The following is a 25,423-nucleotide window of genomic DNA, read 5'->3' on the forward strand; positions in this document are numbered from 1 at the left end:
AGTTAGAGATGAATCAACTTGGGTTGTAACACATTTGTACATGGAAGCAATGCTAGGAATCTTTCTGTATAGCTATCCTTAACTCAACTAGCAAAAACTCTTTGTCTTCCTTATTATGCTTATGTCTTCTCTTCAACAAAATTAGAGATAAGGGCAGAACAGGTTCTGCCTGGAAGTGAGTGGGGGAGGAGGGGAGAGGATGGGGGAGGAAGGCAGGGGGAAGAAATGACCCAAACAATATACGCACATGTGAATAAATGAATAATAATAATAAAAAAGTCTTACTCTTGTTGAAGGAACAAATAAATTAGAATCCACTGGTGGGGGGGAACCACACTAAGATTCACCTCACTCCTGTTAGAGTAACTACCATCAAGAACATCCATTTGCTGGTAAATGGATGGAATTGGAGAACATCATTCTGAGTGAGGTTAGCTTGGCCCAAAAGACCAAAAATCGTATGTTCTCCCTCATATGTGGACATTAGATCAAGGGCAAACATAGCAAGGGGATTGGACTTTGAGCACATGATAAAAGCGAGAGCACACAAGTGAGGGGTGAGGATAGTTAAGACACCTAAAAAACTAGCTAGCATTTGTTGCCCTTAATGCAGAGAAACTAAAGCAGATACCTTAAAAGCAACTGAGGCCAATAGGAAAAGGGGACCAGGAACTAGAGAAAAGGTTAGATCAAAAAGAATTAACCTAGAAGGTAACACACATGCACAGGAAATTAATGTGAGTCAACTCCCTGTATAGCTGTCCTTATCTCAACCAGCAAAAACCCTTGTTCCTTCCTATTATTGCTTATACTCTCTCTACAACAAAATTAGAAATAAGGGCAAAATAGTTTCTGCTGGGTATTGAGGGGGTGGGGGGGAGAGGGAGGGGGCGGAGTGGGTGGTAAGGGAGGGGGTGGGGCAGGGGGGAGAAATGAGCCAAGCCTTGTATGCACAGATGAATAATAAAATAAAATAAATAAAAAAAATTATTTACAAAAAAATCTTTAAAAAAATTAAAAAAATAATTTTTTTAAAAAGAGGAGAAGATGGGAGGAGCAATAAGAGAATAATAAAGAAGGAAAATATGATCAAAGAACACTGTCTGCTTATATGGAAATATCACAATGAAACCCCTGTATACGATTAATACATGGTATTAACTTTTTAATTTAAAAATGTTACAGTGTTAACAACTCACAGTGTGTGGGTTTTAGTAACTATGGACTCCCGTTGTCATCACAGCATATATTCCAAAAACCCTTGTGGTTACCTGAAACAGCAGCTAGTACTGAACCCTACACATACTATGTTTTTTACTACACCTTATATATTTATGATAAAATTTACTTTATAATAGGCACAAAAACAAATTAATAACATTAATAAAACAGAACAATTATCACAATATACTGTAATAAAATTTATGTGATTGTGACTTTCTCTCTCTCTCTCTTGAAAGAGTCAAGACAAATAATATTTTCAGATCACACCTGAGTCCCAGTAAGTGAAACAGCAGAAAGCAAAACAAAGTAAGGTAAATCACTGTGCCTCAGTGTGGGAATAACAGGAAATCTTCTAGGTTTTGCCATCTCTATGGCAAAATCACTGTAGCACTGGGGCCCACCAAAAACATTTCTGCCAAATAGATGAGTCAGCCACAGTCATGCACATGAGTGATTTTTAAAGTTTTAATATATAGAATTAATGAATAGAACAAAAGTAGTAAAAGGCAAAAAGTAAGCTGTCGGGGACCATAGAAACAGTAAACACAAGAAGTAGTTATTACCCTAGGGTCCTAAGCACTTAGACGTTTGAAGGAAGGTCCTGAGGAACTGTACATTATCCCCTCCTAAAAGGGTAACTGGCCCTGCAGAGCTAGGACCAGACCTCTGAGATCAAGCAACGTCTGGCTACTGCAGTCTACTGGAAGATAGTGAGGCAGGCACAAGGAACATGAAAAAGGAAATTGGAAGTGGAGCCACCTGCTGCTACTGGAGTCCGTGGCTGCCTTCAGAGTGACATGCCATTGCGAGTGTCCCTGACAGGATCAGGAAACAAAGTAGAGCTGCAAGTCCCTTTGCCTCCCTCAGCCTCCTAATTTCTGTCTTGTTACTCATAATAATAATGTCAGAGAAAGGCCAACTGGCAAAGGGGTAGTGTAGCTTGCAAGCAAAATCAAGGCAAGAAAATAACACATCAGTCAGTAAGGAAGACCACAGGTGACGAAGGAATCCAGAAAGACTGAAGGAACCTAAACGGTTAAAGTAAGGTGTCAGTGCTTCTCCTCTCTGCCCCTTTTCAGGTTCCATATTCTCCTAAGGTTAACATTCCAAGATCTCAAAGACACTACTTATTGCAAGCCTCATGATTAACACTTTTTTTTTTTTTTTTTTACCATACCTCTGAGATGAACCAACTTCAACCACTAAATTGCCTTGCTGGTGGGAAAAGAAAAGAATCATTTATGAAAAAACAAAAGAAGTGTCTACTTCCCAGCTTCCATTTTCATCATGGTAACTTCTGATACAGTTAGGAAAATGTTTTTAAAGTGCAAATGTTCTTTAAGCTTGCAGGGACAGGACTTTCCTGATTTTGTCCAGAAATCTGAGAACCCATTTGAGGACTTACTACACTCTGAAAATTATTCCTGACCTTCCTCGGGATAAAGGAAGAATTACCACACTCTGTAGGGAATACAGAACTCCATCTCTAGACAATCATGAGCTATCAGTTTCAGACATGTTTATCAACCTCTGTTTTTCAAAACACAAAATTTTAATCTCTGAAACCCCTTCTCAGAATTGCATTAACCAATATAGACTAAGATAAATTACAGGTGTTCCATGAGCCTTCTAAGGCTATATTCCAACTTGGCCCTGAGCACCATGTATCAATGAAGGAATGACAAATGATTTCTTCCATACCTAAGCACAACACTGAGTTAAAATCAACATTGCATGACTCACTTTTAAAATTCTTCCGACAATTCTACCCTGGAGCCTGGCCTTAAGCTTGTCGTGTCTTTCTGGGCTATGAGATTTGCTCGGGGTTGTCCACAAGCAGCATCACTCAGCACCTGCAGCTTTGTCTCTCACAATGAAGGAAACATTCTTTCCTGACTTTGAATCTACTAAAGCAATTTCTCCTCCTCTGATTTTTACAGCTAGTGCTAGTTGGTCAGCCAAGCATGTCTGCAATGAACAGAAAATGGCTTTGGGGAAGTAGCATGGACTGCTTAGAGTAAAAACAATTGACATAAGGAAGATCCCAAATAATTTATTCTCTCTCAATTTGGGGAAATATCTTTCATACTTACCCCAATATATTGAGCAAAATAAAATCACTTTTCAACTCGATAAATTAATTTTATCAGTGACAACCTAAGGCATTGTGTTAGATATTTTAAACCAAAGTCTTAAAATTAAAAAATTCTTGACAATCTCATAGAAATGCCACATTTTTTTTCCATTCAACATTTTGATTTGTTGCTTTAACCATGGAGACATGAGGGTCTATGATCTTGCTCCTTGATTTCTTTTATGTGCTTTGTAACTGTTTCAGGGAACAGAACACTGCAGATACTCTACCTGTTTGTAGGCCGAGGTCTTATGAAACAGACAGCTCCTCTTGAAAAGGGGTGGTGCTGTGAATAAACCCAAGCCACCACATAGGGAAAAACATATAGTAAGGTATTGAGGGCCCAGGCTGAAGTTCTGCTGAGTTCTCAGGTAACAGTCAGCACCAACTTGTAGCCCTGTGAGCAAGCCATCTTGTAAATGGATCTTCTGGCCCTGCAGGAACTTAACTCTTGACCTACAAAATCAGGAGCAAATAAAATTGCTGTTCTAAGACATTACATTTTGGCACCAGCTACAAAAGGTTATGTCACCTCTTATGAGATAATATTCTCACTGTAAACCTCTCTTTTTCTCTCCCAGCACATACATATTTCTTACCTTCCACTAACGTAAGTTCTGAAAGGAGGGAACAGCATTGAGACACCAAGTACATTACATGGCAGAAAATTCCAAGTACTGTTTCCTATCATTTATCCTAATGTGACCAGTTCTGTCAGGAAGTGGATGTGTAGCCATTGCTTTGTATTTCCCTCTCATCTTTCTTCCACTTCTCCCTCCACAAGCTTGTGCATGGCTTTGTGCCCTCCTCACACATTCCCATCTCATCTCTATTTTTTAATCTCACCAAATCCAGGGTGCAAACTATAGCCTTATGAAGGGTGAATAAAGGAGATGAAATGTCAGACTACCAGAAATAGTCCTTCAAAACATTGCTCTTTTGGTGTCTCTGCTCCCAGCTGCTGGCCCTCCGGGTACTGAAGTGAAAAATACTTAGTTAAAATCAAAACCCACCAATACACTGTATGCCCCTTCCCTGATTTGTTTTTCTTCACAACACTTATTGCCAGATACCATGCTTCCTATTTACATATGTGTCTTGCTAATTTTTGTCCTCTGCCAATAAAATGTAAGCTCCATGAAGACATGGCTTATTCTGTTCTGTTCACTTGTACAACTTGATGACCTAGAACAGAACCAAGCCCACATAAGGTTCAGAAAATATTCATTATATTTTTGTTCTTAAATATGTTTTTTAAGATATTCTCAGAAATTATCATCACTGCTATTGGGAAAATATGTTTCAAAATTTGAAAGGCTTACTTTAAAAATTAACTTTCAGAACAAAGTCTACTCAGAAATCCAAGATTAGTTTTTTATTTATGTTGGCAGCATCTTTTTTTTTGTATTTCAGCAATGTAAAAATATTCCATAAATTAAAGTTATATGTATAATTTTCTTCATGAATTTTTCTCAACTTTGGCTTTGGTCAAGCCAAACTATTAATAACTTGCTAAGGAAAAAATTTTGATTGCTTGCTAATGAAATTAGTTTGTACTTAAATGATTGAACTGAACACAATCTGGTGACCTTTCCCATACCTAGTTTTTAGCATTGCTTTTTTTCTCTATAATTCCATTTATTTATTTATTTGGTAATCATTTGTAAGTACTAAGCCACTTAGACCAACAGGTCAATCCCTATATATGTACGTATCAATATATATGTATATCAGTCTTAAAAAAAATTGAATAATTTGAATACTTTAATGGATGCTAGAAATGACTAAAATCTACATCTCGTGACTGCTTATATGCAATCAGCCATTGATCTTAAGGATTTGTTTTATGGCAGCATGGGGTTTGAACTCAGGTCCTTAGCTTCCTAGGAAGGTGCTCTACCACTTGAGCCATGTCCTGTATCTTTTGCTTTGGTTATTGTTTGAGGTATGAATTCATGTTTATGCCTGGACTGTGATCCTCCTTTTTATGCTTCCTGTGTAGCTATTGTGACAGGTGCATTGCACCATGCCCAGTTTATATTGGTTGAGATGCAGGCTCACAAACTTTTTGCCCCAGCTGGCCTCAAACTACAATCTTCCTGATCTCTGCCTCCTTAAGTAGCTAGGATTACAGGTGTGAACTACCACACCTGGCTAAGGATTTTTAAACTCATGTTTGTTTGTTGTTTTTTTTTTTTTCATTTTTCTTTTATTATTCATATGTGCATACAAGGCTTGGTTCATTTCTCCCCCCTGCCCCCGCCCCCTCCCTTACCACCCACTCCGCCCCCTCCCGCTCCCCCCCCTCAATACCCAGCAGAAACTATTTTGCCCTTATCTCTAATTTTGTTGTAGAGAGAGTATAAGCAATAATAGGAAGGAACAAGGGGTTTTGCTGGTTGTAAACTCATGTTTGTATATTATTTCATAATTTGTAAAATGCACTCACATACATTGTCTTAATTCCCACAGTAACAATGAATTATTTTATCATTAGCTATTGCTGCACAAGAGAGTAGCATTAAAAACCTCGGGAGCATAAAACAGTATTTGTTCACCTTTGCTTATGAGTTGGTAGCATCAGTTGCACTATCCAGCTGAGCTCAGCAGAGTTAATTCATGCATCTGTGATCAGATGCAGGTCAGTGGGCAGGTTCAATTTCCTCAACTAGGTTATTTCACATTTCTATGGTCTTGACTCCATTCTACGTGCCTCATCCCCTGGTCTGGGCCTGTTTTCGTGACAAAGGGAGGAGCAAAGTAAAGAGCAGACACACTTTTTCAAGTCTTAGATTGCCTCAGATTTGCTACTTTCCCATTGCTCAAAGCAAATCACCCGGTTAACCCCAAAGGGTGAAGGTAAAGATATTGCTATAGAGATAAAATTAATTATAGTCATTAATGCAAACAAACTAAGGCAAGTAGGGGTTATTATTTTCATTATTTTACAGGTGAGAAAATCAAGACTCCAAGAGGCTAATTTCCTCCAAGTGAATCAGCCATGGGAATTTGCCAGAAACTCAGATCTTCTGACTCCAAATATGTTCTTTCCTCTAAACATTTGTGGCCTGTTTGCTTCCCTTCACAGAAGTTGAATTTATTGTCTCTGGAAAGATAGAATCGTTTCATGTTACTATGATAACTAGGAATCCCACAAACAAAAATCAGAATGTTGGATTACTTACCTTTTTATAAACTGGATAAATTTTAAGCCTAATTAACTCATGCTAATCTCTTGTTTTGCATTATCAAATTGCTATTGAACCCTTGCATGTGCATTCTTTGCTGCTCTGCCTAAGCTGCCACCTTCTGCAAGACTGAACCCCCATGTTTCACATCAGTGTATGATGAGTGCCTGACACGGTATTATGCAAGAAGTAGGCATGCCACTTGACGGATAAAAGTAAAAGAACACAATGTCAGCTCGATAAAGTTTCCTGCAGATAAGTGAAAATTAAAAGAAATGAAAATTGACCTTGAATTAAGTAAAATGTAAGAGATGTGCTTACATAAGGAAAGAACAAAAGAATATGTTTATATTTATGCTCAAAATATTAATACAAGCTAATATATATGACTATTTCCCTTATATTTATTTACTCTGACTCAAGAGATTAAAATCAGCTGTGGAGAACTGCCAAGAGCAAATCAGTAAACTAGTTCTTTTATCCAGAGTAATAACCATCACAAGTGGTGGTTTCAATGAAGTACTCACTTTTCAATTACAAAAATCAAATTCAATTTTTTTTGCTTTGCTCTGAGTGATAGTTAATGTCACCCTCTATACTCAATAGCTTTGCTATTCAATAACTTTATAATGCCTAGAAGAGGTGAAGATTTAAAGAAATGTGAAGTTTTGCCTAATATTTTTGTTTATGGCTAAGTTATGTTACCCCTTTTACTGTGTCTGAGTCATGATCAGGAAATGGAAGAAGGGAACAAGAAGGTAATGTAATAATTTTCTATGAAAACTCTGAACATGTCATTCTCTTTTAGTGGTGTTAGTTTTAAAGGAAAACATGAGGTGATGCACGTTGTTTAGTTCCCATTAACAACACTTTCTGTAGAGAAAAGTAATGGAAAAACTCTACAGTGCTGAAAGATTTGCTCTTCAATTTTAGATTTTGGTAGAAACAAATTATTTAATCTTGAGTTTTAAATCTTCATTTTGGGACAACTTAAAGCCAAGTCAAAGTATCTTGGTACCTCCAAATCCTTGAAAAAGAGAACTTGTCCTTCTCATACATAAGTATATCAGAAGGATCCAATCTGTAGTCAAGGCTAACTTCACCATTAAAACAACAATTAAGTGGTTATCAATGTGAAGAATTCTCCACATCACCCATAAATAGGTGTATTTCTTAGACATTGTGCAGTAACATTTGCAGATAATGCTATATCCTTCTGGCAAAGAATGACATTGGCTGAATTGGTACAGGTGTGGAAACATTGATAGTGACAGGTGAAACAAACTACTACACAAAATTTTGAGTTATTGTTGAATTCAATAGTAGATTATTTTTTAACAATAGGCTGTTATACACTAGAATTTTGAGTTCAGTTAGTCTCAATCAATGTCAGTTGCTGAAAACAGACAGTGTAATAACCACCAAGAAGAATCTTTTCCAGTGTGCAATGTGAAAATAAAAACCTCCCTCTCTCTACAGCAACACTGGCATGAAATGCACCAGCAGGAGCCATCTCACTGTGGAATAACATGAACAAAATCATAAAGCTAGTACGTTTTCCTTCAACTTTTTGTAAATTGTAACAAAGAGATTTCCTGGAAGAATTTTTAAATGTATAATGACAAAATATATTTTTAAATGATTACAACTTGCTGCCACCAGAACTGTTATGTAATAATGATGAAGTTGAAAATGATGCCCAAAACTTCAGAGGGTAATGATTACAATCAGTATAGTTTAATAAAATTTTTTCAGATTGAAAGTTAGAAGAAATGTGTGCTTCATCCCTAAATGCCACCAATAAGCCTTAGGAAAACTGTTATAAACTCTCTTGTCAAGGTTTTCTCTCAGCACAGTAAGTGTTTGGATAATATGACTGCTAACCTTCTACCATTGGGATTCATTAACCTTTCTCTCTATGGATTTTGGAAAACCATACAGTTGAGTTCATCATTACTTTTTCTCCTTTTCATCATGCATTAATTTATTCTCTATGCTAATTTTCATCGTTATTTAATACTATGAAAAATCATCCACTATTTGATCCACCTTGGCAATATCATTTTAAGTCTCTAGTTTCCATTTTAACTGCTTAGAGGGAAACAATAGAAAAAGAATGTTTTAATACTTCAAATGCTACTATATAATTTCTGTGATTTTTTTATAAAGTCACGGTTGCACAGATCTTGTGAAGACAGTTTACCCTTATTAGTAATAAAATACTAAATTAGTCTTAAATGATATTCATTGCTGAAGATTAACAAAAGTTGCATCTTCATAAATTAATGATGAATGATATAGATTAGCTCAAGCCTAGTGGGATGAAGTATGAATATCTGATAGTCAAGAAAATGTTCAATATTTCATTTTAATGTGGGCCATAGAACTCAAGGAGTTTGGTTCTACAAAAATAAGCAACTTAGAGCTCTACCATCATTATGTAATATTTTTTGAATGTCTTGAGGAGACAGAAAGGGAGATCAGCAGGAAATTATAAACTTGACATTTTGGCTCATAGATGCCAAAAGATGTTCCAAAAAATTTTTCCCATAGTTTCCAACCCAGGGTTTCATGGTTTTTCTACTACTCTATCTATTCAAAACAAAAGTCATGCACCTGAAGTCTAGCTCCAGAAATAGGAAAAAAAGAACATCAATAAATCAGAACATGGAAAAGAATATCTTTGACTGCCTAGATCTGAAGAACAAGATACCAATTGTATTAGTCATGATTCTCCAGAGAAATAGAACCAATATTATATAAAGGGATATATAAAAGAATAGTTATTATGAGAATTATCCCATGTGATTATGGACAATAAATAGTCTAACCATTCATATGTGCTGTCTGCTTGTAGAATAATCAGGGAAGTAGGTGGTATAATTCAGTTTGTAGCTGAAAAACTGGGAAACTGAAAAACTGAGGGCAGAGGTGCTAATTGATGATAGTACTGGAATCTAAAAGCATGTGCACATGGAGTTCTGAGGTCCAACAGTAGGAAAAGATGATGTTTCACCACCTCAAGAAAGAGAAAATTTGTCCTTCCTTCTTTTTAGTCTATCTGGATCCTCAATGTACTTGATGATTCCCCCCTCCCCCCACCCCCACCACATACACTTAAGTGAATGCCAATCTTCTTTACAGTCTACTGATTGAATGTTAGACTCTTCTAGAAATGTCCTCAGGACATACTCCTAGATAATATTTTTACCAGTTCTCTGTGTCTCCTTTAACTCAGTCAGGTTGATATCTAAAATTTGCCATCATGATAATCGATTAATTACAACATTCATTTGATCACATGAGCAATAATAGTTTCTACCCTTGTATTTTGTTACCATTGAGGGAGGAGTTGGCCAAACAATTGTGACAGAGAGGTGGAGGTGCTGATAGTAATATCAGGTGCTCACCTGGATCATTAGGTACCATCTCTGGATGAAGACTATGCCTACAAGAATTACTTTTTTTTATTTCCTTTATTCATATGTGCATACAATGATTGAGTCATTACTCCCTCCTTCCTCCCCCTTCCTTTCCCACAACCCCCTCCGTCTAGTCCCCACCTCCTCACTTCCAAGCAGATACTGTTTTGCCCTTATCTCTAATTTTGTTGAAGAGAGAGTATAAACATTAATAAGGAGGAAGGACCAGGGGTTGGGTACTAGTTTTGCTTCCATGTACATATGTGTTATTTTCTAAATTGATTCTTCTCAAACTAACCTTTTCTATAGTTCCTAGTCCCCTTCTGTTAGCCTCTGCTGCTTTAAAGTTTCTGCGTTAGTTCCTTTGCATTGAAGACATCAAATGCTATCTTGTTTTTTTTTTTTGGGGGGGGGTGGTTACCTACCTATCCTCATATCTCCTTTGTGTGCACTTGCTTTATCATGTAGTCAAAGTCCTATCCCTTTGTTGTGTTTGCCCTTGCTCTAAAGTCTGCATGTGAGGGAGAGCATACGATTTTTGGTCCTCCAGGCCTGGCTAACCTCGCTCAGGATGATGTTCTCCAGTACCATCCATTTACTTCCAAATGATAAGATTTCATTCTTCTTCTTGGCTGAGTAAAATTCCATTGTGTATAAATACCATATTTTCTTAATCCATTTGTCAGTAGTGGGGCATCTTGGCTGTTTCCATAACTTAGCTATTGTGAATAGTGCTGCAATAGACATGGGTGTGCAGGTGCCTCTGTAGTAAACTGTGTCACATTCCTTTGGGAATTTTGTATTATAGATCTACTCAGGTCATTGGTTCAGTTTTGGATGATCATAAGTATCTAGAAACTGTCCATTTCTTCAAGATTTTCATACTTATAAGAATATAGGTTCTCAAAGTAGTCTCTGATGATTTCCTGGATTTCCCTGATGTTTACTGTTATCTCCCCTTTTGCATTTCTGATTTTACTGATTTGGATTTTTTCTCTCCTCATTTTATTCAGGTTTTCCAGGGGTCAGTTGATCTTGTTTATTTTTTCAAAGAACCAACTTTTTGTTTCATTAATTCTTTGTATTTTTTTTGTTTCTATTTCATTGATTTCAGCTCTTATTTTTATTATTTCTCTCCTTCTGTTTCTTTTGGGATTTGCTTGTTCTTGTTTTTCTATGAGTTTGAGATATAACATTAGGTTACTGATTTGAGATCTGTCTTTTTAATACATGTACTCATGGCTATAAACTTTCCTCTCAGGACTCCATTTTCTGTGTCCCATAGGTTCTGGTAGGTCGTGTTTTCATTTTCATTAGCTTCCAGGAAACTTTTAATTTCCTCTTTTATTTCATCAATGACCCATTTGTCATTGAAGCAATATGCTGTTCAGTTCCCAGCTGCTTGCATGTTTTTTGTTATTATTTTTGTTGTTGAGTTCTAGTTTTAATGCATTATGATCAGATAAAATGCATGGTATTATTTCTATTTTCTTATATTTGCTGAGGCTTGCTTTGTGCCCTAGGATATGATCAATTTTGGAGAAGGTTCCATGGGCTGCTGAGAAGAATGTATATTGTGTAGAAGTTGGATGATATGTTCTGAAGACATCAACTAGGTCCATTTGCTCTATGGTATGTTTTAGGTCTAGGATTTCTTTATTGATTTTTTTGTTTTGATGACCTATTGGTGATAGGCAGGTATTAAAGTCTCCTACTACCACTGTGTTGGAGTTTACATATGTTTTTAGGTCCTTCAGGTTATGTTTGATGATATTGGGTGCATTGATGTTGGTTGCATATAGGTTGATAACTGTTACTTCCTTTCGATGTATTTCCCCTTTTATTAGTATGTAATGTCCTTCTTTGTCTGTTTTGTCAGTGTAGGTTTGAAGTGTACTTTGTCTGAGGTAAGTATTGCAACTCCTGCCTGTTTTCAGGGACCATTGGCTTGGTAAATCTTCCAGTCTTTCACCCTAAGCCTAAGCTTGTTTCTGTTGATGAGATGGGTCTTCTGTCAGCAAAAAATTGCTGAATCTTCCTTTTTAATCCAGTTTGTCAAACTGTGTATTTTGATGGGAGAATTAAGTCTGCTAATATTCAGTGTTAGTATTGATAGGTATGTGGTGATTCCTATCATTTAGTTGTCTCAGTTGTTTAAGGGTTTGATTGTGTGTACCTAAACCAATGTTACTCTCTACTCTCTTGCCTTTTATTCTCCTGTGATGTGGTACTGCCTGTCCTTTCATGGTTATGTTGGCTTTCACTTTCTGTGTGCAGAATTCCTTGGAGAAATTTTTGTAGGGGTGGCTTTGTGGTCATATATTGTTTTAGTTTCTGCTTATCATGGTACATTTTTATTGCTCCATCTATTTTGAATGATAGTTTTGCTGGGTAGAGTATCCTAGGGTTGAAGTTATTTTCATTCAGTGCCCAGAAGACTTCACTCCATGCTCTTCTTGCTTTTAAGGTTTCTGTTGAAAAATCAGCTGTGATTTTGATGGGTTTACCATTGTAAGTTACTTGTTTTTTCTCTGTTACAGCCTTCAATATTCTTTCTCTATACTCTGCTTGTTGTTTTAATGATAATATGTCATGGGGTAGTTCTATTTTGGTCAAGTCTGTTTGGTGTCTTGGAGGCTTCCTGTACCTGAATGGGTATAGTTTTCTCTACATTTGGGAAATTTCCTGTTATTCTTTTGTTAAATATATTACAAATTTCTTTTGTTTGTACTTCTTCTCCTTCTTCAATGTCCATGATTCTCAGGTTTGGTCTTTTGGTGGAGTCATTGAATTCTTGCATGTTCCTTTCATAGGTCTTGAGTTGTCTAACTAGTAGTTCTTCAGTTTTTCTTTAATTACCATTTCATCTTCAAGTTTTGAGGTTCTGTCTTCTGCTTGTTCTAGTCTGCTGGAGTGGCCTTCCATTTTCTTTTGCATTTCTGTTTTGTTCTTTTTACTGAGGATTTCCATATCCTGGGTCACTTCCTCTTTAATATTGTCTATTCTCATCCTGAGTTCACTTATCTCCCTTTTTATGGTGTTTTTTGTTTCACTTTGGTATTTATACAGTGCTTCTACAGTTTCTTTTAATTGTTCTTGTGCTTTCTCAAATTCTCTATTTTTGTTGTCCTGGTATTTCTCCTGTACATTTTGATTGACCATATCCAGCATCATCTCCATAAAGTTCTCATTGATTACTTACAGGATTTCTTCTTTCAGATTGTTCTTGTGGGCTTGTTGGATTCTTTGTCATAGTTTGTCTTTGTTTCATTGGAGTCTAGATCTAGGCTTCTATTTTTTTCATTTCTCTCTGGTTCCTGTACTAATTTATTATTGGGGGGAAAATGGTTTCCATGTTTTTTTCCGTCTTCCCATCATTCCACTTGCTGCTGTTACTGTCCTTGTACTGTGTGCAATTTAGTATTGTCTAGCTAGTGATAATAAAAATTATGGTATCTAGAGTGGAAGGGTAAAAGGAGAAAGAAAGCAAAGAAAGTAAGGAAAAAAGAAAGGAGAAGGAAAAAAAGATACAGAGCCAAAGAAATAAACAAGGAGACATAGTGTACTAATCAGCAGTGAGCTAAACAGGCATTAAGAGAGACAGAGAAAGAGGAAAAAAAACAAATCCCCGGTTCAATTGCAATAGTTTCAGTCTTAGTAGTTCTGTTTCTGGTGTTACTTCTTCCACATCCAGTTGGTGTTTGAGTAGTAGTTCTGTCGTTGCCGCATCAAAGGAAAAAAAAAATAGAAAAGGTATCTGAAACTATAAAAAAATAAGTTTCAGGTCCAGAAACCATGCTGTTTCCATCTTAATAGTTGTGCTGTTGTTCCCTCAGCATCCGGTGTTGGTGGTGGCATTTAATCGGTAGCCTGTGGTTATCTTGACAAGTGATCGGATCTGGAGACTTCTTGGTGAACCTTTATCTGCTCTGCTTGAGGGTGCAGCTCACCTGGCACCTACTGTCAGCTGGCTGCTGGTGCAGGCTTTATTTATTACAGTTCTCAGGGATGAGTCATCACACTCACCTAGTCCAGCTGGCTTTGTTTATTTAAGGTTCTTCTGGACGCCTGCCCCTTTTCTTTTCTCCAGTGCATGGCCCTACCAGCCTGTTGCAGTTGTAGTCTTTGTTTATTTACAGTTTGCTTGGGGAAGTGCCCTCCCCCACTCTTCCCCTCTCCACAGTGGGGGTGGTTATGCCACACCTGCTTTCTCTGGCAGGCTTGTTTATTTACAGTTCACTTGGGGAAGTGCCCTGCCCCCACTCTCCAGTGGGGCATGCCACATGGGGAAGTGCCCCCCCCTTACTCTGGAGCTCAGGGCACCCTGCCCTTTTTGCTACATGTCCTTTTTTTCTTTTGCTTGTTTATTATTCAGTTTGGGTTTTTTTGCAGGGTGGGGGTCAGTCTATCCAGGGGGTTATGCTGATTTTCCCAGGGGTGGCTGTGGGAGAACTGCATGCTGCTTTATTGCTCACCTGTGGTTCTGCCAAGGGGGTTAGGAGCCGGTGCCTGGTGGCGCAAGAGCCCTCCTGGTTTCTCCATATTCCGTGATGTGGGGGAGATATATGCAGGCTGGGGGTGTGGAGGTGTCTAAGTTTTGCCTCATCTTTGTGGTTTTTCCTATCCAGTATGTGTCCAGCATCTCAGGAAAATTTTTACTTTAAGGAACACACACTATCTGCTTCCTCCCTCTAATCACCATCTTGGAAAACCCTCTACAAGAATTTCTTAAGTTTTCATAAATATTATGTCTTCTTCACATGTAATACTTTTTATTTTTCTTTCTTTTCTGTTTAATCAACAGCTGAGTTATTAAAACCAAAAGCAGCTATCGTAATATTTTGGTGGATGACAAGAAAGTAAGTCTGCTCTACTTCATAGCCAGTTGCTGGAGAAGCAGATATCCAATGAGTAAAATGGATTATAAACCAACTCAAGGAAAAGAAGAATAGAAAAAAAGGCTCTAAATCTGAAAATCAGGTAGACTTAGCTGGAGAAAATTTGAGAGTAGAAGCATGAAGAGCAACCCAGATAACTTACAAATGATCATAGTAATTTTAAAAGTTGATTTGAAATGAGTACACAAAATCAGTTCATTAGAAAAATAAAGGACTAGGGATATTGCCCAGTGGCAAAGCACTTGCCTAGTATGTGCAAGTCCCTGAGTTTGGTCACCATCATGGATAAGGAGGAGGAAGAAGTAGGAAAGAAAAGTGAAGTTATTTGTTTTTCTTCCAAGGTTTACCACTCTATCTTTTGCATGCATCTACATTAAAATCTTCCCATTACTGTCTTCCCTCCAGGAACTTCCCATATGTCACACTTCTAGTGTACTCTGATGAAAACCAACTCTGAATTTTGCCTCAAATGAAAATATTCACAGTTTGAATTTGCAAAGCACTGATGCTACACCTCTATAAGTAACCAACAACCCATGGGGAGATGATGAGAAACCTTATATTTATTTTTAAAATTCTGAGCTCTATATAGCAAATCTGACATATGTATATCTGTTGATAAACAGACATACACACTCTTATGTACATGTATCTATATGCACATATGTCCATGCACATAAGAAGAAATACCAGAAGGGCTGCAACTTATAATGACTCAACTTACAATTTTTTGCATTACAATGGCACAAAAGTAATATGCATTCAGAAGAAATTGTATTTTGAGATTTGAATATTCATCTTTTTCCAGGCTAGTAATATGTGGTACCACTAAACTCTCATCCATCTGGGCATTGACAATGAACTGCAGCTCCAAGTCAGCCATTAGATCATGAAAGTGAACAACTAACACTTCCCAGCATACTGTGTTGCCAACATTTCTTGGATACAGATACTCATTAAGTTATATGAGTTATTCAACATTTCATTATAAAATGACTTTGTGTTAGATTGTTTTGCTCAACTGTAGGCTATAATAAGTGCTCCAGGCATGTTTAAGGTAGACTAAGCTAAGTTATGATGTTTGGTAGATGAGGTGTATTAAGTACACTTTCAACTTGCAATATTTTTAGCTTACAGTGGGTCAAGTTGGACATAATCCCATTGTAAGCAAAGGGAAAAACTATATACACAAATATGTTCATGTACACTCATGGCCATTCATATGCTAGAAAATTTCAAGAAAGTAACACAATCAAAAGTTTGCAGCATTTTCTTATCCTGCCTCTGGGTAGAATTAAATCCCAATATCTTCAAAACATAGAGAACTGAAAACTAATGAGAAATAACTCAGAAGCTCTATTTCAAGTGGTTTTATGAGAAAACAATCATCTTAGTCATGACCCAAACATAATACCAGCCACAAGTGCTGGGAAAGCAATATCGTACAGGAACAAAAAACCAGGCATGGTAAACATGATTGGTGGTGCACCTGCAATCCCAGTACCCGGGAGGCAGACATAGGAAGATCCCAAGTTCAAGGCTAGTCTGAGGTATATCACTAGGCCCTATCTCAAAAAAAGAAGGAGAAGACAGGAGATGGAAAAGGGGAGAAGGGAGAAGAAGAAAGAAGAAGAAGAAAGAGGAGAAGGAGGAGGAAGAGGAAGAAGAGGAAGGAGAAGAAGGAAGAGAGAAGAAGAAGAAGAAAGGAAGAGAAGGAGATGGAGAAAGGAGAAGGAGAAAAGGAGGAGAAGATGGTAGAAGAGAAGGAGGAAGTTGTGGAGGAGGAGGTGAAGGAGGAGGAGAAGAAAGAAAAGAAAAAATTCAGCATTGTCTCATTATGTTATGATTATTTGGGTATTTGGGAGTGGGAGTCACTAAATTAATACAACATAAACTAGACAACCAACAATAATCTAATCTACATTTAATATTTAAAACTCATCTTCTTATTTTTGCTGACAACCAAAAATGAATTAAAATATTAAGTCTTCTTTACTTTTATCATTCTCTAATATTCTTTTTAAATATCTCCAATTATTTAAACAGTTGTGCAATTTGTGCCCTGTGTAAATGCACTTGGCCAAGGAGGTGTAAGGACAAAGAAATCTAGCCTTCATTCTACTCTTCAAGTCATGTTCCTGGGGAGAAACTGGAGAACAAGGGAAGCCCATTCAAATTCACCTGCTAGAATCTTATGAGCTAACATTAAATCTATACCAGCCTCCTACAATAATACCCAAACCTCTTTTCTTTTTCTTCACTTCTTTCTCTATCCATCTATAAAATGCTTTTCTATTCCAATGCAAACTAAGTTGTCACCCATTTTCTTGCCCTTTTCCTTAGAATCTGACTTTACTTGGAAATTTCTTATTTTGGTGTTGACATTTATCATGATATATCCCATTATTTCTGTACTGCCTATCCAGCTGTTTCCATAGTAACAAGACTAATTAGCCTTAGCTCTTCCAGCAGTGGGGCCCAGCCCTCACTGCAGTGAAGGACAACACATGCAGATAGCAGAAGACCACATGCTGAGGGCAGGAACCAATGCCAGTGATAACAGACACTGTGCAGGGTCCACATTGATGTGCATCTCCTGAATGCAGCATGCATTCTTTCATGGGCATCCTTGCAAGAATTTTTGGAAGTCTCTGGAGATACACATCCAAAAATAGTTATAAGGAAGCTTCAGGCATGTAAGAATTGAAAACTCAATAGTCAGTGAAGGTAAATCTAAAAATGTATGTGTAACTACAATTGGGAATCTAGTTTGACCTCTAGACTTGTTTTATCTAGGAAATATAATTTATGGTTTTGTTAAAAGATTATATAAAATATATAGTGAAATATCTTAGAAGATGCTGTCAAAAATGTTTACTTAGGCAACAACTTGTACAATTGTGACCAATGAAGAAATCAGATTAATTGTATCGTGTGCTAAAGTGTGGACCATTTGATTCATATGTGAAACATTTTAAAAAGGTTTAAAAATATGACACGGAGTTATGAAAAGTAGACATGGTAGCCTACAGAGAGGGACTAGTTACACAAATATAGTCAGTGCATTTCCAGAGAAGAGAGATTACAAGCCAACAGATTCAATAGTGAGCTAATATCTGTCCTCCAGTGAGTAAGAACATCTTTGTAGTCTTAAATTAATATTACCTTAATTTAGGAAAGCCACTCCTTAAAATTAAAAAAAATTTATTTACATGATATGAGCCTTTCTGATTAAATGTTACAGACTTTGTACATTGCCTAAAGGGAAAGAATATGACGATCTGCTGATAAGAGTAATTCAGTTCTAGATATAGTTCTATTTCTCATTACAAGTGAGTAAATTAATATTCTGGTTTATACATTTCTTCCATTTTTTGAAATGAAGCAATTTCCTAGGGCCTAATTATCTCTGAGCTCTGATAAGACTAAATTCCTGGTCTTGCAAGGGTAAGGACTAGACCCTGAAATGTGGCTACTCAATTACTGGTTATATCTCTAAATGTCTCGTATAAGCAGCAGCCAGTGTCCCTAGAGGAAATCCCAGCATCATAAACCTGGGAAATCAGTGCAGCTTGCCTTCCAAACTTCATTTGTTTGCTTTCATAATATTTTATTCTGCATACTAACTAAAAGATGTTCACCACATTAACAATTATGAGGCATATGTAGTTAGTAAATCATGAAGAATTTAAGTAAAAAGTAATTTATATGCATGCATAATTTAAGTTAAATGTCAAGTATTTCTACCTAAGGTGGAAGGCAGTGTTTAATAATAAATTAGGAAGGAACATGGAGCCAACATTTTTGCACCATATGCAAAATATTTGCCACTAAAAAACCTGGAAGCTATTTTCATTTAATCAAAAGCTATCACACTGTATAAAATTGTATCTTGTGCTAGAGTGTAGACCATTTGATTCATATGTGAAACATTTTAAAAAGGTTTAAAAATATGACAGAGTTATGAAAAGTAGACATGGTAGCCTACAGAGAGGGACTAGTTACACAAATATAGTCAGTGCATTTTCAGACAAAAGCGATTACAAGGCAACAGATTCAAGTGAGCCAATATCTGTCCATGAGAAAGAAACCATTCTAGATCAAAGGAAGCTACAGTAAGAATTTTTCAAAGTTTGTGTCAAAGGAAAATGAACCACCTCAATTTCTAATTTAATAAGCAAAGGCATTAAATAAGGAATTGATGAGTACTTCATTTAGAGACACAGTTGAGAAATTACTGCTGGAGACTGGGAATTTTCTGCAATTAGTACAATATTAAAGATCTTATATCTTCCACCCCCCAAAAAACTCCTGTGCCCAGGTAAATCAGACCATATTAGCTAAAGGTCCTAAATAAGTGGGTTGACATATAGTATATTTCAGTTTTCACATAGCCCATTGGGCAAAAAATGTATAATATTCTTTTCTAACCACAGGGAATTTGTCTATTCAATTGCAAGAGCTATTGGATAGGTTCACAGAATAATCTTCAGAAAGACATACATAGCACATTATAGAAGAGGGGAAGAATAAAAGGCTACCATTGCCTTCTGTCTTTGTTTCACTGAGGATGTCATATAATGTTCCTGTGTTCTCAGATGTGAAATTAAAAGAATTGAACCAAATGATCCAGAGTTCTTTCCAGCTCTAAGATTCTCTAAGACCCCCAAACTAAAATATTTACAGGATTAATTGAAGAATAACCACAGGGTTCTAAAAACAACAAAACAAAATAAAAACACATTGGGAAGGCATTATGTAATTGTAGTCAGTAATATTCTAAACTCATAGATTTTCATCAAATGTGATTCTTGAATAAAATTTATCTGCATACCAGTTGCAGTTTTTAGAATGCAGTAATAGTGAAGAATTAAACAAGTACTTCTTTTCTGTAACATCCACATAAATACCTCATTATCTCTTATAACTTTGTTTTTAAACCCAGAGTTTTTTTTTCCAAAAATACATGACTCCTTAGATATTTACCATTTTCCATTTTCCTATGAATATAGTAGTTATATTTTATCAAATTTAGAAGATGTAGGAAAATAAAAATTATTTGAACCCCTATGAAAAGCAGGGGTATTCACAAATAACATCGTTCTGTCTGTGTTCTGAAAAAATACTAGATAATTGTTATTTAAAATAGAACATTCTAAAAATACTTTTATACAACTTATATTTTCCATTTTCCAGCATCCCTTTTAAGGATATACCCACAAGGACCTAACTTACTTCCACTAGGTTCCACCAGCTCTCAATAGCTCCACAATAGCTGAGAACCAAACCCTCAATGCCTGGGCCTTTGGGGGTCTTTAAGATTCAAACTATAACAATGGGCTTCTACATTGATTCCAATCTTAGCTACCATGTACAATTATAATGCATTAACAATTGTTAATAGTAATTTTTATGTTTAAAAAGGTGGAAATGTCAAGCACTCTAATTTGATCATGACAGTTAATGTACTGAATTATCACAAAGCTCCATTAATTCACACAACTAAAATAATTTTTTTAATTTAAATTTAAAAAAATAATATACACAGACAGAAACTTAACAACAAATCTTACCATCCAGAAGATTTATTTATTTGTTTTTGGGTTTTGTTAGGAGAAAAAGAGTTTCCAATAAGCTTATTGTTGAGCCTGGTGGAGTGGCTCCAGTGGTAACAGCCTGCTTAGCAAGTGTGAGGCCTGAGTTCAAGCCCCAGTGCTGGAAAAAAAAAAGATGACCAAGATTATTGTTGAATGTTATTATTTAAGCACTTCCTGAGAAGTTGCCAAACTTTCTCAGTTAACAACACCTTTACGTGTCTCATAGCATCCCTAAGCTGCAAAAAACACCAGTTCTGTTTATTGCATAGTCAAGTACAAATAATATAATAGGTATTTGTGTCCTATTTAGTAACCATTTAAAAGCACATATCTGTGCATATACAAATATTTACATGTACATAGGAAAGATTTTTAAATAACCACAGTCACTAACATGCTTGTTGTACACTTCCTGAATTCTCAAAACTTGAAATTTCCAACCTTAAAAACAGATTGGACACCTCCACTCTCATGTTTTGTTCCATGTTGCTGTTCAGGCAGTACATTTCATACAAAAAAAAAATTCCCCAAATCTCTACTCCACAAAGCCATGCCATCATCAGAAAAAATGCAGCACAATCTAATGCTGTAACTGAAATACATTGACCAAGTAGTTCACATGACAGAAGTGAACTATTACTGTATTTCCCTCCAAATTTTAAAATATGTCTTTGTTAGTCCCAGTGGCAATCTGATTCACAGTTGAGAAATGAAGTTATAAACCGATTGCAAAGCTAACAAACTGCAGTAAAAAGTCCTAACCTTATCTTAATCATGGATCTTTTCATTTATAGCAATCGGAGACACCTGGAAGACTGTAAGAACTCTGGGGAGGAAACACAGCTATCAGATACAAGTGAGTCTAGGGAACAGACCATCAAGCAGAACTTTAGTAATAATTAGACATGAAATATGGGTGAACAAAGAGTCTGAAATAGTAGCTTAAATTGAGGGGTTTTAACACATTGTTGTGAAGCCTAACTAAATAGCTTTTTCTGGGTTTTACTGGTTTTTTGACAGGTTCTCACTATACAGTCCACACTGGCCCGAACTCTAGAGTTTGCCATAGCCTCACAAGTGCTGGGATATTTTGCTATATGTGTTCATAGCTACATTGTTTTCGATGTTTCCTAAGAAATTACCACAGATTTAGTGACTTAAAATAATGCACTTTCATCATCTCACAATCTCTATGGCCAGGAGTCTCAGTACCTTAACTGAGTCCTTTGCTAACCTATCAGCCAGACAGTTTCTCATCTGGAAGCTGAACCAGGGAATTCTTCAAGATGCTGGCAGAACTCATTTTCTTGTGCATGCAGAAGGTTCCTGGAAGCTTTCTTTTTCAAGGCTAACAGTGAGAGAGACTCTGGAAAAAGTCTATTAGCAGGACAAAGTCTTATATAACGTAGCCCAATCAGAGCAGTAGCAATCCATCAGCTCTATCATCTTTTATTAATAACAAGAAAGTCACAGACCCCGTCAACTCAAGAGAGATGATAATATAAGCTCATAAATACCAGGAGTTGAGAATCACAGGGGCTAGTTTAAGGTCTGTTCAACAAAATAGCTATCATTAAAATAAATAAGACATTATGTAGTATTAATGTTTGATAGTAATACAAATGCTAAAAATCTTTAAGGAAAGCTAATTAAAGCATGTCTTCTTAATGAATAACAAAATATAACAGCAGCTCATAGTCAATATCAGAAGACTGAAAATGTTTTTAGCAAGTTTGTTATTGTACCCCTGCCCAACAATGAAGAACAAGACTATTTTCATGACCGCACATAAAGCTGTAAATGAGAAAATTATACAGAGCAAAGATGATTTAAGGCAGGCTATACAGATGGATAGTTTTCTTATTTATTTATCCAACAACTATTTGTTGATCATTTATTATACATCAGATACTATGCCAGTAATTAAAGATTCAACAAGAAGGAGCCATTTTAAGATTTGCTTTGGTATTCAGTTCTAACTATTTCCCTAAGAACTTACTCCAATCTACTGACTTACCCAAGGCCCAGATTCTTCACATATTATCCTGTCTACTTTTAATAATGGCTTTGGCAAGATCTTCATTAGTCTCTAGTCATCCACATTTATTCTTTCTTTTTCATATTGATGAGCAATGGATTCATTACTGCTTCCATTTTAAAGTGATTAATTTTATACTTCTCATTTCTTGGAAAAATAGAATTGAATGATAGAAAAGAATTTCAAATGTCACTTTAGGAACAACCCATCTGATCTTCTTATCCATTATGTACTATCTCGGCCAACTGTTTGTCCAATCCACAGTAAGTACCTTCCATGATGTGTAATTCCCTCCCTCCAAGGGCAACCTATTCAATATATTTTTCTAGAAAAACTGATTCAACAACTATTATAAACTCAGGATATACTATTCCATGCTGGGTATTATACCATGGGGAATAAAACACAGTTGATCCTTATCCCTCAAGGGTGGGTAGACAATAAACAGGAAAGGAAAACTGAATGTATATTTACAAATGGTAATGAGTGTTCTTCTACAGGTAGTGATAGAAAAGAGCAAAAGACTATTTTAGGAAATCACATTTAAGTCAAGTCCTAAACAGGCCTCAAACTATGATCCTCCCAGTAACTACCACCAGAGTAGCTAGGATTACAGGTGTGAACCTATGCTCCAGGCCAAAAGTCATTCTTTTTGATGGGACTAGGGTTTTTTTTTTTCTTTTATTATTCATATGTGCATACAAGGCTTGGTTTAACCAATCTCAGATGGAAAATATTTGGAAAAAATACTGCATCTGTACCAGATATGTACATACTTTTTTATTGTTTCCACCTAAACAACGCAGCATAACAATCATTTATATAGAATATATTGCATTAATTAGGTATTATAAGTAATCTAGAGATATTTAAAGTACACAGGAAGATGTCAGTAGGTATGTGCAAATACTGAACCATTTTATATCGGGGACTTAAAACAAAACAAAACAAAAAAGTAAGTCAAGTCCTGAGGGATGACAAAAATTCAACCAACTTAAAGTGAACCTGACTCATTTGAGGACCTGAAAAGAAGCCAGTGCAGTTGGAGCAGAACAGACAAAGGAAGAGAATAGCATAAGATGAGACAAGGGAAGTAGAAAATTCTCCTTTTAAATTCAATCTCCTTGCCATGGCCACTCATTAGTCTCAGTTCTTCTCCCTTTAGTCCACTAGAAACATATAGAAACTCCAGTGTTTCCTGGAAGCTTCTCTCTTGTACATCACATAGCTTTCTTTCACTTCTTTGAGCTTCCCCAATTCCTACCCCTTTTCTGTGACTGGCAAGCCATATTTCCTGGGTCAATCTTTGGTATTGGTTACATAAGAAGAGTACAGGGTTGGCCTGGTAAAGGACACTCTTGGTAGCAAAAAAACACAATTAAAAATTGACTCTTAACGAAGGAGCAAATGCCTTACTCCTGCTTCCTTATTGACTTTAAGACTCTAGTTTTCCTAAAAATAGAACTGCCATATGATCCAGCAATTTCGAGTGATATACCCAAAGGAATGTAAGTTCAGGTTATTACAAAGGCACCAGCACACCCATGTTTATTGCAGCACTAGTCACAATAGCCAAGCTATGGAAACAGCCAAGATGCCCACTACTGATGAATGGATTAAGAAAATGTGGTATGTATATGCAATGGAATTTTACCCAGCCACAAAGAAGAAAGAAATTTTGTCTTTGCAGGTAAGTGGATGGAAATGGATAACACCATCTTAAGTGAAGTCAGCCAGGTTCAGAAAGCCAAATGCTTCATGTTTTCTCTCATATGTGAAATATGACCCAATACAAATACAACCAATATTATGAAAAACAGGTCATGCTAAGGGGAGGTCACATATGAGAGACGGAGGGTAAAAAGAAGGAAGTTAAAAAAGTGAATATGGTTAATGTACTTCCTATACAAGAATGAATATAGAACTTTTAAACCTGTTGAAATCACCATATGAAGGGGACTAAGTTAGAAAAGAGAAAAACACGAAACTCCCTGTGTAGATATCTCAAACAAACAGAAAGGTCTTTTTTTTTTTTTTTTTATAAAAACAGAGACCAGAAAAGCAAAACGGGTTGGTACCAGTGGAAGGGGGAAGGATGTAAGGACGGTGTGTAGGAGGCTAAATATGGTGCAAATACTGCGTACACATGTATGTAAATGAAAAAATGATATTTGTTGAAAACTATTCCAGGAGTGGGAGCAAGTGGGATAAAGAAGACTGATGGAGGGCGTGAATGAAACTATGATATATTGTTAGAACTTTTGTAATTGTCACAATGTACCCCCAGTACAACAATAATAAAATTTTTTTAAAATATCCTCCCGATAAAGATACCAGTAATGGCATTTGGGGTCAAACTTCATCCTGAAGGACCTCATCTAAATTGATTACATGGGCGAATGCCCTTATTTCCAAATAAAGGCATATGCATATCTTCCAGGTGGATAAAGATGTTTGGAAGACACCATTCAAGCCAGTTCAATATTATTTTTAAAAATTAGTGGTCTAAAAGAATAGGAGATAGGAAGGAAAAAAGTAGAAATAGAGACTTTAATAAAATTAATATATGTTTTAAATGATTATCAATAGTAAATTGTGCTTCCTAAGAGAAAATAAAATATGGTTTTATTTTTTAAAAAAAAGATTTTAGTTTTCCTTTCAGTAGTCTCTTTAGACATGAGGATTTCCAAACTCTGTCCTTACTAACCACCTCCACCCCCACACACCCAGACTGACATTGTAAAGAGCACTACTTTTGTCCCCTGCTCCCCAAATTCTCACTCTTGATTTGGTTTTCTCTTTGACCCACTCTGCTCCACTTCAAATCACCTCTCATCTGTTACTCTCTGCTGCCCTCTTTAGGCCACCATCAACATACACTGCTGACAAGCAATTTAACTCCTCTGCACCACTCATCTGCCT

General features: G+C 36.4%; 1 long non-coding RNA gene across 3 annotated transcripts in view; it reads right to left on the reverse strand.

The window, feature by feature from the left end:
• Positions 1 to 25,423, reverse strand: part of LOC141415634 (uncharacterized) — a 252,886-nt gene that overhangs the window by 159,857 nt on the left and 67,606 nt on the right. For all 3 annotated transcript variants that reach the window (XR_012440624.1, XR_012440626.1, XR_012440625.1), the window contains exons 4-6: positions 20,440 to 20,581; positions 5,917 to 6,090; positions 3,589 to 3,814 (exon numbers count right to left, since the gene is read on the reverse strand). This is a non-coding gene — a long non-coding RNA (uncharacterized lncRNA). The remainder of the gene's footprint in view (positions 1 to 3,588; positions 3,815 to 5,916; positions 6,091 to 20,439; positions 20,582 to 25,423) is intronic.

Source organism: Castor canadensis, chromosome 13, assembly GCF_047511655.1.
Source record: "Castor canadensis chromosome 13, mCasCan1.hap1v2, whole genome shotgun sequence".
Lineage (NCBI taxonomy): Eukaryota > Metazoa > Chordata > Mammalia > Rodentia > Castoridae > Castor > Castor canadensis.